This window comes from Cetorhinus maximus, unplaced genomic scaffold (assembly GCF_964194155.1).
Source record: "Cetorhinus maximus unplaced genomic scaffold, sCetMax3.hap1.1 HAP1_SCAFFOLD_453, whole genome shotgun sequence".
NCBI lineage: Eukaryota > Metazoa > Chordata > Chondrichthyes > Lamniformes > Cetorhinidae > Cetorhinus > Cetorhinus maximus.
Genome location: NW_027596397.1, coordinates 72,776 through 82,752, shown reverse-complemented (window position 1 = coordinate 82,752; position 9,977 = coordinate 72,776).

Below are 9,977 nucleotides of genomic sequence, written 5' to 3'. Positions count from 1 at the left end.
ACATTGAAAATCACGTACAAATTCAACAACAACCTCAACAATGAAAACCATCAAAAAATTCAACAACATCCTTAACTTTGAAAAACGCCAACAGATTCAACAAACTCAACGTTGAAATACACCAAAATATTCAACAACAACCTTAACTTTGAAAGACAACCAACAAATTCAACTGCAACCGAAACTTTGAAAAATAAAAAAAAAATAAAAAAAAACGATTGATGACATCAATAATTTCAACAACAACCTCAATATTGAAAATCACCAACAAAGTCAACAACAACCTCAACATTGCAAAACACCAACAAATTCAACAACAACCTCAACAATGAATAACATCAAAAAATTCAACAATAACCTGAACTTTGAAAAACACCAACAAATTCAACTGCAACCTCAACTTTGAAATATACAAAAAGTTAAAAAAAAACTATTGATAACACCAATAAATTCAAAAACAACCTCAACATTGAAAATCACCAACAAATTCAACAACAACCTCAACAATGAATAACATCAAAAAATTCAACAACAACGACCTCAACAATGAAAAACACCAAAAAATTCAACAACAACCTCAACACTGAAAAACTACAACAACAACCTCAACAATGAAAAACACCAAAAAATTCAACAACAATGTCAACATTGAAAATCACGAACAAATTCAACAACAACCTCAACAATGAAGAGTTAGTCGTGCGGGGTCTAAGGGAGTGGAAATGGGACAAGTAAAGAATCAAGAGATGTGCCTCGAGCAGTTGTGCTGCATTCCGAATGTGAGAACAAGAGTAAGATTGAAACATGAAAAGAAATGGAGACAGTATGGAGACAGAGATTCCAGTCTGTAATGGTTGAACTCAGAGTTGAGTCTGGAAGGCTGTAAAGTATCGAATTGAAAGATGAGGCCGGAATCTTCCGAGGAATGTCAATCACTGTCAGATTGCCACTCCACTCCTACTTTCCTCCAGCACACCGGAGCGCCGCGTTTCTGACCAGGTCTTCCCATCCCGGCTTCTCCAGAAATGCGGAGCGAGCGTGAAATGGAACTGCTTCTTCATAGCGTCGGATCGTTGGGGGAGGACAGGCCACGCCGCCTTTTTACAACACCAGCTGCCGGATTGTTTTTATTCATTCACTGGATGTGGGCTTCACTGGCTGGGGCAGCAGTTATTGCCCGTCCCTAGTTGCCTTCGAGAGGGAGGTGGTGAGCTGCCTTCTTGAACCGCTGCAGTCCATGTGGTGTAGGTACACGCACAGAGCTGTTAGGAAGGGAGTTCCAGGATTTTGACTAGCAAGTAAAGAGTTTAAATGTCTGAAAGCTTCCTTGGAAAGCTACGGAGACAAGGTAAGTGAGTAATAGGGGTGGGTGTGCAAGGGGGTAGGGTGTGTGTGGTAACTAGGTAAGGGGATGGTGTGTCAGCTGTGTAAGGTGGAAGCTGGGTAGGTTGGCAGATGGATAGTTTGGCAGGTGGGTGAGGTGGGTAGGTTGGCCGGTGGTTGAGGTGGGTAGTTTGGCAGGTGGGTAAGCGGGTAGCTGGGGCAAAGGCTAGTCAGGTTGGGTCGGGGGAATGGGTTGTGCTGTGGGAGTCGGGTGGAGCAGCTAGTCAGGTCGAGTTGAAGGTGTCGGGAGGTCAATGGGGAGCCAGGGGTCAGGTGGTAAATGGGGGTCACGAGGCAGTCAGGTGGGGGGACATTGTGAGTGATTGGTCGTTCAGCTGTGCAGTTACCCAGGAGTTAGATTAGGTTTTCATGGGTCTAACATTTCCTGGGTATCTATTCAGGTAAGTACGTGGGAACTGTCTGAAGTTGGAGACTTTTGCGGAGGTTCCCAGGGAGCAGGTGAATTCCCATCAGATGTTCAAACTTCCCTGGCTGTTCCCGTGGAGTCAGTGCGTTGGGACATCTGATAATGTCCCATGGTGCATCTTCCGGGGTACATCCATCCGGACTCCAACTATCCGGAAATCAGAAGCTCTCTGCTGAGGAATTCAGAGCTGGAGATCGCCTGTGAAATCAACCTAAAAACTGAACACAGCAAGCAACCACCTTACAGATAGAATCCACAACCCGAAGATTCAAACTCCAATACCCTCCGGACTGACCGAGCCAATCCTGAGGCACTGGCTCTTCCCTGCCTGTTATTGGATGGAGACAGCTGTTGGCTCTGCCCCACGGAGAGGAGTTTGTTCCACAGACCATGAACCAGCTTCCCCTCAATTCCCAGCTTGAGCTGTAAGTCCACCCACTGAAGCCTCAAAGTGTGATATATTCCCCTCACTGATCAATAATTCAACTTCAATCGTTCGGTCTTTTTACATTCCAAACGTTGATGCCCATTTTCATCAACATTTAATTCTCTCTCCCTCTTTATTTCATTTGTGCTTTTCCTCTAAAACATTTCATCCCAATTATTGATGAGATGGAGGAAATGAACAGAAGAGATTTACTGTTATGATACCGGGGTGAGGGACTTCAGTTATGTGGGGAGACTGGAGAAGCTGGGGTTGTTCTCCTTGGAGCAGAGAAGAGGCAATTTGATAGAGGCGTTCAAAATCCTGAACTGTTTTGATCGGGTCAATGGGGAGAAACTGTTTCCAATGGCAGACGGGTCGATAGCCAGAGGACACAGATTTAAGGTGATTGACAACAGAAGCAGAGGTGACATGAGGAAACATTTTTTACACAGTGAGTTCCTGTGATCTGAAATGTTCTGTCTGATCAGCTGCTGGAAGCAGATTCAATAGTAACTTTCAAAAGAGATTTGGATCAACACTGGAATAGAAAACTGTCCAGGGCTTTAGGGTAAAAGCAGGAATTAGGACTGATTGTATAGTTTCACCAAAAAGGCAGCACAGACACGATGGGCCAAATGGCCTCCTGCTTCCTTGCATCATTCTATAATTGTACGGACAGAATGTTGGTCCAATTCCCTCTGAGCTGGGAGAGGATCAAACCCAGATCCCGGCTATTATAAACACCACACCCCAACCAACTGAACAAGCCTGTCCTTTACTCTCTCTTTCTCACAGCCTCTGCTCCTCACTTTTTATGTCTTTCCAGCCTGTTCTGTTCCTCTGACCTTCATTCCTGACGTTCTATTGACCATGGCCGACTCACTCTCCCTCTCACTCCCACCATCTCTCTGCCCCTTCACCCACTTCCAAATCTCTCGGTTGAACAGCCTCCCATTTCTTCTCGTCCGCTCCATTAATATAAGAGGAAAACATTCTCCACCAGACATTTCCAGACAGTCAACGTTCCATTAAGACAAGTTTAAGATCCGATTCATTCCCTTTAAACACGGGGAGAGCAGGTCTCCCTGTTCAGACTCGGTGTCAGATGTGGTTTCACTCCCATTAGTCTGAGAGACACGGGGTCAGGAGTGGAAAATCTCTCCTGGGTTTCTCTCTAATTAAAATGGAGAAGAAACCAAATTAAAACTCTCAAAACCAGGGAGTGAACAATGGTTCTTCAATCCGTGAGCTAATCTTCTTACAAGGGATAGAATTCCCGGGGAATTTCCCCACCGGCTTGTTCCTCACTTCAGGGGAATGGGACCCAACCAGATCTTGGAGCTTAGATTATGTTAATGTTCCGCTCATGATATCTTAATATTATCTGGTGTTTGAGCCACTTTTAATCAGGTTCCTGGACAAATTCTTCCATCATCCCTTCTCTCACATTGCATCTCTCGCTCTCATTCATTCTTTATTCCTTACAATCCAGAAAGGGTTCGGAATCAGAGCTCACCCCCAAATCCTCTGTACACAGACCCCCTTCTGTTACCCTGTTTGATCCAAGAGACCACTCAATAAATTACACTCTTTATAAACACTGAAAACTGTCTCCCAGTGTTGGACAAGGAGTTAAATGCACCGCAGTGTTTATTAAAAGTTCATCTCATGGGGTTTGTTACTGAGCCCCCAGAGCAAGACAGGCCCAGGCTCCAGGTTATGCTGTGTTAGCTGAAGTCTCCTGGTGTGATAGCGAGCCACACGAAGCAGGATGGGCCCTGGCTCCATCCCGGACCTGTGTTGAGTGAGCTGATCCCGTGCCAGAGATCACCCAATACCCTCCCCTACGTCCTGTCACCATGTGGAAATCTCCCAATTCCCAATCCCCTATCACCTTGGCAACAGGCCTCTCCCCTATTGCTTTTTCACCAATGGAACAGGCCCCACCCTCAGTCTCCAATCACTATTGGCCGCAGGCTCTACCCTCACTTCACTGTCACTGTGGGAAACAGGACCCACACCCATTCCCTATCACCATGGGGAACAGGACATGGCCCCTGCTGGAAATGTGAAATAAAATGAGAAGGTGCTTGAAGCTCTCAGTGATTCCGTTTTTCTGATCAATGAATGAGTCGAACAATTTGGGTGAAGGGATATTTCAGCATATCCTTCAGATGTTCTCTAAACTTAGTCTGGGTCACGGCATAAATACAAGTGTTTGTGCAGCAACTCAGGAGCTGCAGCATGAAGCCCAGTTCCAGCACAACTTCATCAATCCAAACAGAACCATATCCCAAATCCCACAACCGCTACCACACAGAATAAACCATTAACGTCGTCCATAACAGGATGAAATTTGCCGAGATAACAAACAGTAAAATGATGGATTTCCTTCGACTCTCCATCTCTGGGTCTCTGGGACTCTCCCCACTGCTGTTAGCCCGGAGTCTCCTGTGGGCTCTGCTGCTCACTAAAATGTGTCTGACAGTGAAAACATTGAGCAGCAAAATCAGAACAAATGGGACCGCTGGGTTTAGAATATTATGGAGGAACTCGATTGATCCCCAGACTTGAGAATACTGAATACCCCCTGTTACATCACAAAACCAGGGGACATTCAACAGCAAATATTCACCTGTGAACATAAAATACCAGAAAATGTTCTTTAAACAGCTCAGCACAGTCACTGTTCCCAGAACCACAGTCGCTGTTTTCTCAGTGCAATATTTACTTTTCAGCTTCTGGACACAAATGGCGACAAATCGGTCAATGGTGAAAGTGACAGTGAACCAGACAGAACAGTCAGTGGCTGCATAAAGGAAAACAGCGTGTATGTTACACACGGGAATGGAAAACAGGAACCGGAACTTCTCCACATAAACAATTGATATGTGTTTTAATATCAGGTCCAGGATAATGACCAGTAGATCTGCCACTGCCATGGCCACCAGGTAGCAAGTAACACATTTGGAGAGACTGCACTTTTGCTGAGACAGTATTCGAATCGTCATTAAGTTAACTGTGAAGAAGGAAAATAAAGTGGGGTAAAATACATCAGGTTGAGAGCAATGTTGCCAGCTTGATTGAGAACTTATTAAGGTTTTAACATTTGTTATTGAATTCAGTCATATATTGAAACGAGGTCCAAACAATCCTCATCCACCACCACTCTCCTCTGTCTGGCTGAACTTGTTCTCTCACTGAATAACTTTTCCTTTAACTTGTCTCAATTCCTCCAACTAAAAGGTGTGGCTATGGGAGCGGAGCAGATGCAGGTCAGGAACCAGGAGCATTTCAGCTTCTGAAGAAGCTGAGTGGTAAAAGCAACTGTGACATCACATGAAACCAGTAAGCTGATTGGCTGGTAAGAGCTTGGTGTATGGGTTAGTGTGTTAAAAGCCAGCTTAGGATGCAGGACTTAAAGTAGGTCTTGTAAATAACAAGAAGTAAAACTTTAAAATAAAAAATATATATAAAACAAAATAAGTAAAATAAAATAGCTAAAATAAAATAATTAAAATAAATGCTTAAAACACATACCCGTGTAATTAAGGAATGTACAACTTTTAGTTGTAATTGTGGGTGATGAACACTGGTGGGTGGGTAATAAACACAGTACTGTAGCATACGTGGGAAATATTCCAAATTAATTAAGAAAATAATGTTTTAAAATGAGTAATTTAGAATAAATTATGAAATAAATACCGTAGTAAATGCTTCATATAAAGGATCATCCTCCACCATTACCGCCAACTCCAACATGATGCCAACACAAAACATATCTTCCCCTCACCCACCCCCCCTATCAGCATTCCGTAGGGACCGTTCCCTCCCTACACCCTGATCCACTCCTCCATCCCCTTCCCACGGCACCTTCCCATGTAATCACAGACGGTGCAACACCTGTCCTTTTACCTCCTCCCTCCTCACTGTCCAAGGGCCCAAACACTCCTTTCAGGTGAAACAGTGCTTCACTTGCACCTCCTTCAATTTGGTCGACTGCATTCGCTGCTGCTAACGCGGTCTCCTCTACACTGGGGACACCAAACGCAGACTGGGTGACCGCTTTGCGGAACACCTTCGGCCTGTCCACAAGCATCGGACAGAGTCAGCATGGATTTACGAAAGGGAAATCATGCTTCACAAATCTACTGGAATTTTTCGAGGATGTAACTAGCAGAGCTGATGAGGGGAAGCCAGTGGATGTGGTTTATTTGGGCTTTCAGAAGGCTTTCAACAAAGTCCCACATAAGAGATTAGCGTGAAAAATGAAAGCACGTGGGATTGGGAGTAGTGTATTGAGATGGATAGAAAACTGGTTGACAGAAACAAAGAGTAGGAATAAACGCGTCTTTTTCCGAATGGCAGGCAGTGACTAGTGGGATACCGCAGGGATCGGTGCTGGGACCCCAGCTATTCACAATATATATTAATGATTTAGATGAGGGAATTAAATGTAATATCTCCAGATTTGCAGGTGACACAAAGCTGGGTGGGAGGGTGAGCTGTGAGGAGGATGCAGAGATGCTTCAGTGTGATTTGGGCAAGCTGAGTGAGTGGGCAGATACATGGCAGATGCAGTATCATGTGGATGAATGGGAGGTTATCCACTTTGGTAGCAAAAACAGGAAGGAAGATTATTACCTGAATGGATATAAATTGACTGGAGGATGAGGAGCATGATGGACGCTGGGCTATTGGAGGACTGGTGGATAGGAGGTTGTTTGAGTGGGACAATCAGATCCTCTTTCCCTCCCCCTACCAGGATGTTAATCTAGCGACAGATTTAAAGATAAATCTGTTGAATGAGTTAATAAATTTTATTTATTCTGAGAGGGGAATGTGCAACGAGACCTGGGTGTCCTTGTACACCAGTCGCTGAAGGTAAGCATGCAGGTGCAGCAGGCGGTAAAGAAGGCAAATGGTATGTTGGCCTTCATAGTGAGAGGGTTCGAATACAGGAGCAGGGATGTCTTGCTGCAATTATACTGGGCCTCGGTGAGACCATACCTGGAATATTGTGTGCGGTTTTGGTCTCTTTATCTGAGGAAGGATGTTCTTGCTATAGAAGGAGTGCAGTGAAGGTTTACCAGACTGATTCCTGGGATGGCGGGACTAACATATGAGGAGAGATTGAGTCGATTCAGATTATATTCGCTGGAGTTCAGAAGAACGGGGGAGGATCTCATAGAAACCTGTAAAATTTTAACAGGATTTGATAGGGTGCATGCAGGAAGGATGTTCCCGATGGTGGGGGAGTCCGGAACCAGGGGTCACAGTCTGAGGATACGGGGTGGACCATTTAGGACTGAGGCGAGGAGAAATTTCTTCACCCAGAGAGTGGTGAGCCTGTGAAATTTGCTACTACAGAAAGTAGTTCAGGCCAAAATATTGTATGTTTTCAAGAAGGAGTTAGATCTATCTCTTGGGGAGAAAGGTATCAAAGGATATGGGGAGAAAGCGGGAGCAGGCTATTGAGTTGGATGATCAGCCATGATCATAATGAATGGTGGAGCAGGCTCGAAGGGCCGAATGGCCTACTCCTGCTCCTATTTTCAATGTTTCTATGTTTCTATGACCCAGACCTTCCTGTCGCTTGCCATTTCAACACACCATCCAGCTCTCATGCCCACATGTCTCTCCGTAGCCTGCTGCAATGTTCCAGTGAAGGTCAACGCAAACTGGAGGAAGATCTTCCTCATCTTCTGATTAGGCACTTTACAGTCTTCCGGACTGAACATTGAGTTCAACAGCTTCAGACCATAAACTCTCTCAACCATCTCTAATCCTTTATTAATCCCACTTTCTTTATTTCAATTTAATTAAAATTTTTCTTCTTATTTATTTTCATTTTTATTTTTATTTATTTATTTTTATTTATTCATTGATTTTTAAAATCCTTTCCCCCCCACCCCTGCTCCCACAGGGCTTTCTGTCACTTGTTTCTATGTTGTGCTTTCACAGAGCGCTGACCCTTGTTCTGCTATTAACACATTCTGCCGCTATCAGCACCTCCTTTAGTCCTCACAAAAAAAGCAGCTCTGAAGAAGAGTCACACGGACTCGAAACGTTAACTCTGCTCCTTGCTCCACAGGTGCTGCCGGGTCTGCGGAGCTTTTCCAGCAGTTTTTGTTTTTATTTCAGATTTCCAGCATCTGCAGCATTTTGCTGTCATTTCATTGAAATGATTGTACCTGAAAGAACAAATGTTCTTTCAAAGGGAAGCTCTATGATATGATGGAAGGCAGGACAGATTAAATGGTAAAAGGATGATACTGAAATTGTTGATGATGTCAGTGTTGATCCAAATGCTCCTCTCCAGCCTTTCAATGTCTGGCTAACATAATTGAAATTCCCCAAGCGCCCCCAGTAATGATGTAGATCCATGGACCGGAAACATTAGCTCTGTTTCTCGCTGCATAGTTTCTTCCAGCCATGCTGACTATTTCAACAACAATAACATGTTTACACAGCACTTTCAGTGTATTAAAACATTCCAAGACTCTTAACAGGAGCATTATAAAACAAAAGGTGACACTGGAGCCAAAGGAGTCCACAGCATTAACCTTTGTCTGAGTGCACCGAGCTTAAGTGCTTAGCTCCGGGAATTTGGGAAGTGAAAGAATTTTAAGGATTGATTCCTTTCTAAAATCTAGTTGAGTTTGCATTTTATGTTTATCTTAAGTGTAACAGTAAATTGTAGTTTATTTCAGTGTTAGTCATTTATTCTTTCATGGGATGTGGGCATCACAGGCTGGAACACCATTTATTGCCCTTCCCTAATTGTCCTTGAGAAGGTGGTGTTGAGCTGCCTTCTTGAACCGCTGCAGTCCATGTGGTGTAGCTTCACCCACTGTACTATAAGGAAGGGAGTTCCAGGATTTTGACCCAGCAATAGTGAAGGAACAGCAAAATAGTTCCAAATCAGAATTGTGTGTAGCTTAGAGGGGAACTTGAAGATGGTGGTGTTTCTATGCATCTACTGCCCTTGTCCATCAAGGTGTTAGTGATTGTGGGTTTGGAAGGTGCTGTCGAAGGAGCCTTGGTGAGTTTGTGCAGTGCATCCTGTAGATGGTACACACAGCGGGCACTGTGCGTTGGTGGTGGGGGGAGTGGATGTTGATGGTGGTGAATGGGGTACCAATCAAGCCGGCAGCTTTGTCCTGGATGGTGTGCTGTTTCTTGAGTGTTGTTGGAGCTGCACTCACCTCGGGAAGTGCAGAGTATTCCATTACACTCCGGACTTGTGCTTTGTGGATGGTACAGGCTTTAGGGAATCAGGTGATGAGTAACTCACTGCAGAATTCCGAGCCCCTGACCTGCTCTTGTAGCCACAGTATGTTTTTGGCTGGTCCAGTTCAATTTCTAGTCAATGGTCAGCCCCCATGGGGTGGAATTTTCCATGCCCGCTGGCATTGGGCGTGATCGGTGGCATGAGCGGACAATATGGCCACGATGGCGGGAAACCAGTTCTCGAACGTCTGCTCAGCCTGCCGACAGCGGCCGTGTTTCCTGCCATCGGACATCGGGAACCTCATTGTCATTCATCAGCCCATCATTTTCCAGCCAAGCCGCCGGAATCACCCTCCCCCCCCCCCACCACCTCTCCCACTGGATTGTGCGTCCAGGTCGGTGGGAAAGCACGCCGATGTGTTTCACAACAGCACAGAAACGACTTGCACTTGGCAGCTGCACTTTGAGGGGAATTCGGAGTTGAATACCTCGTATTAGGGAAACCTG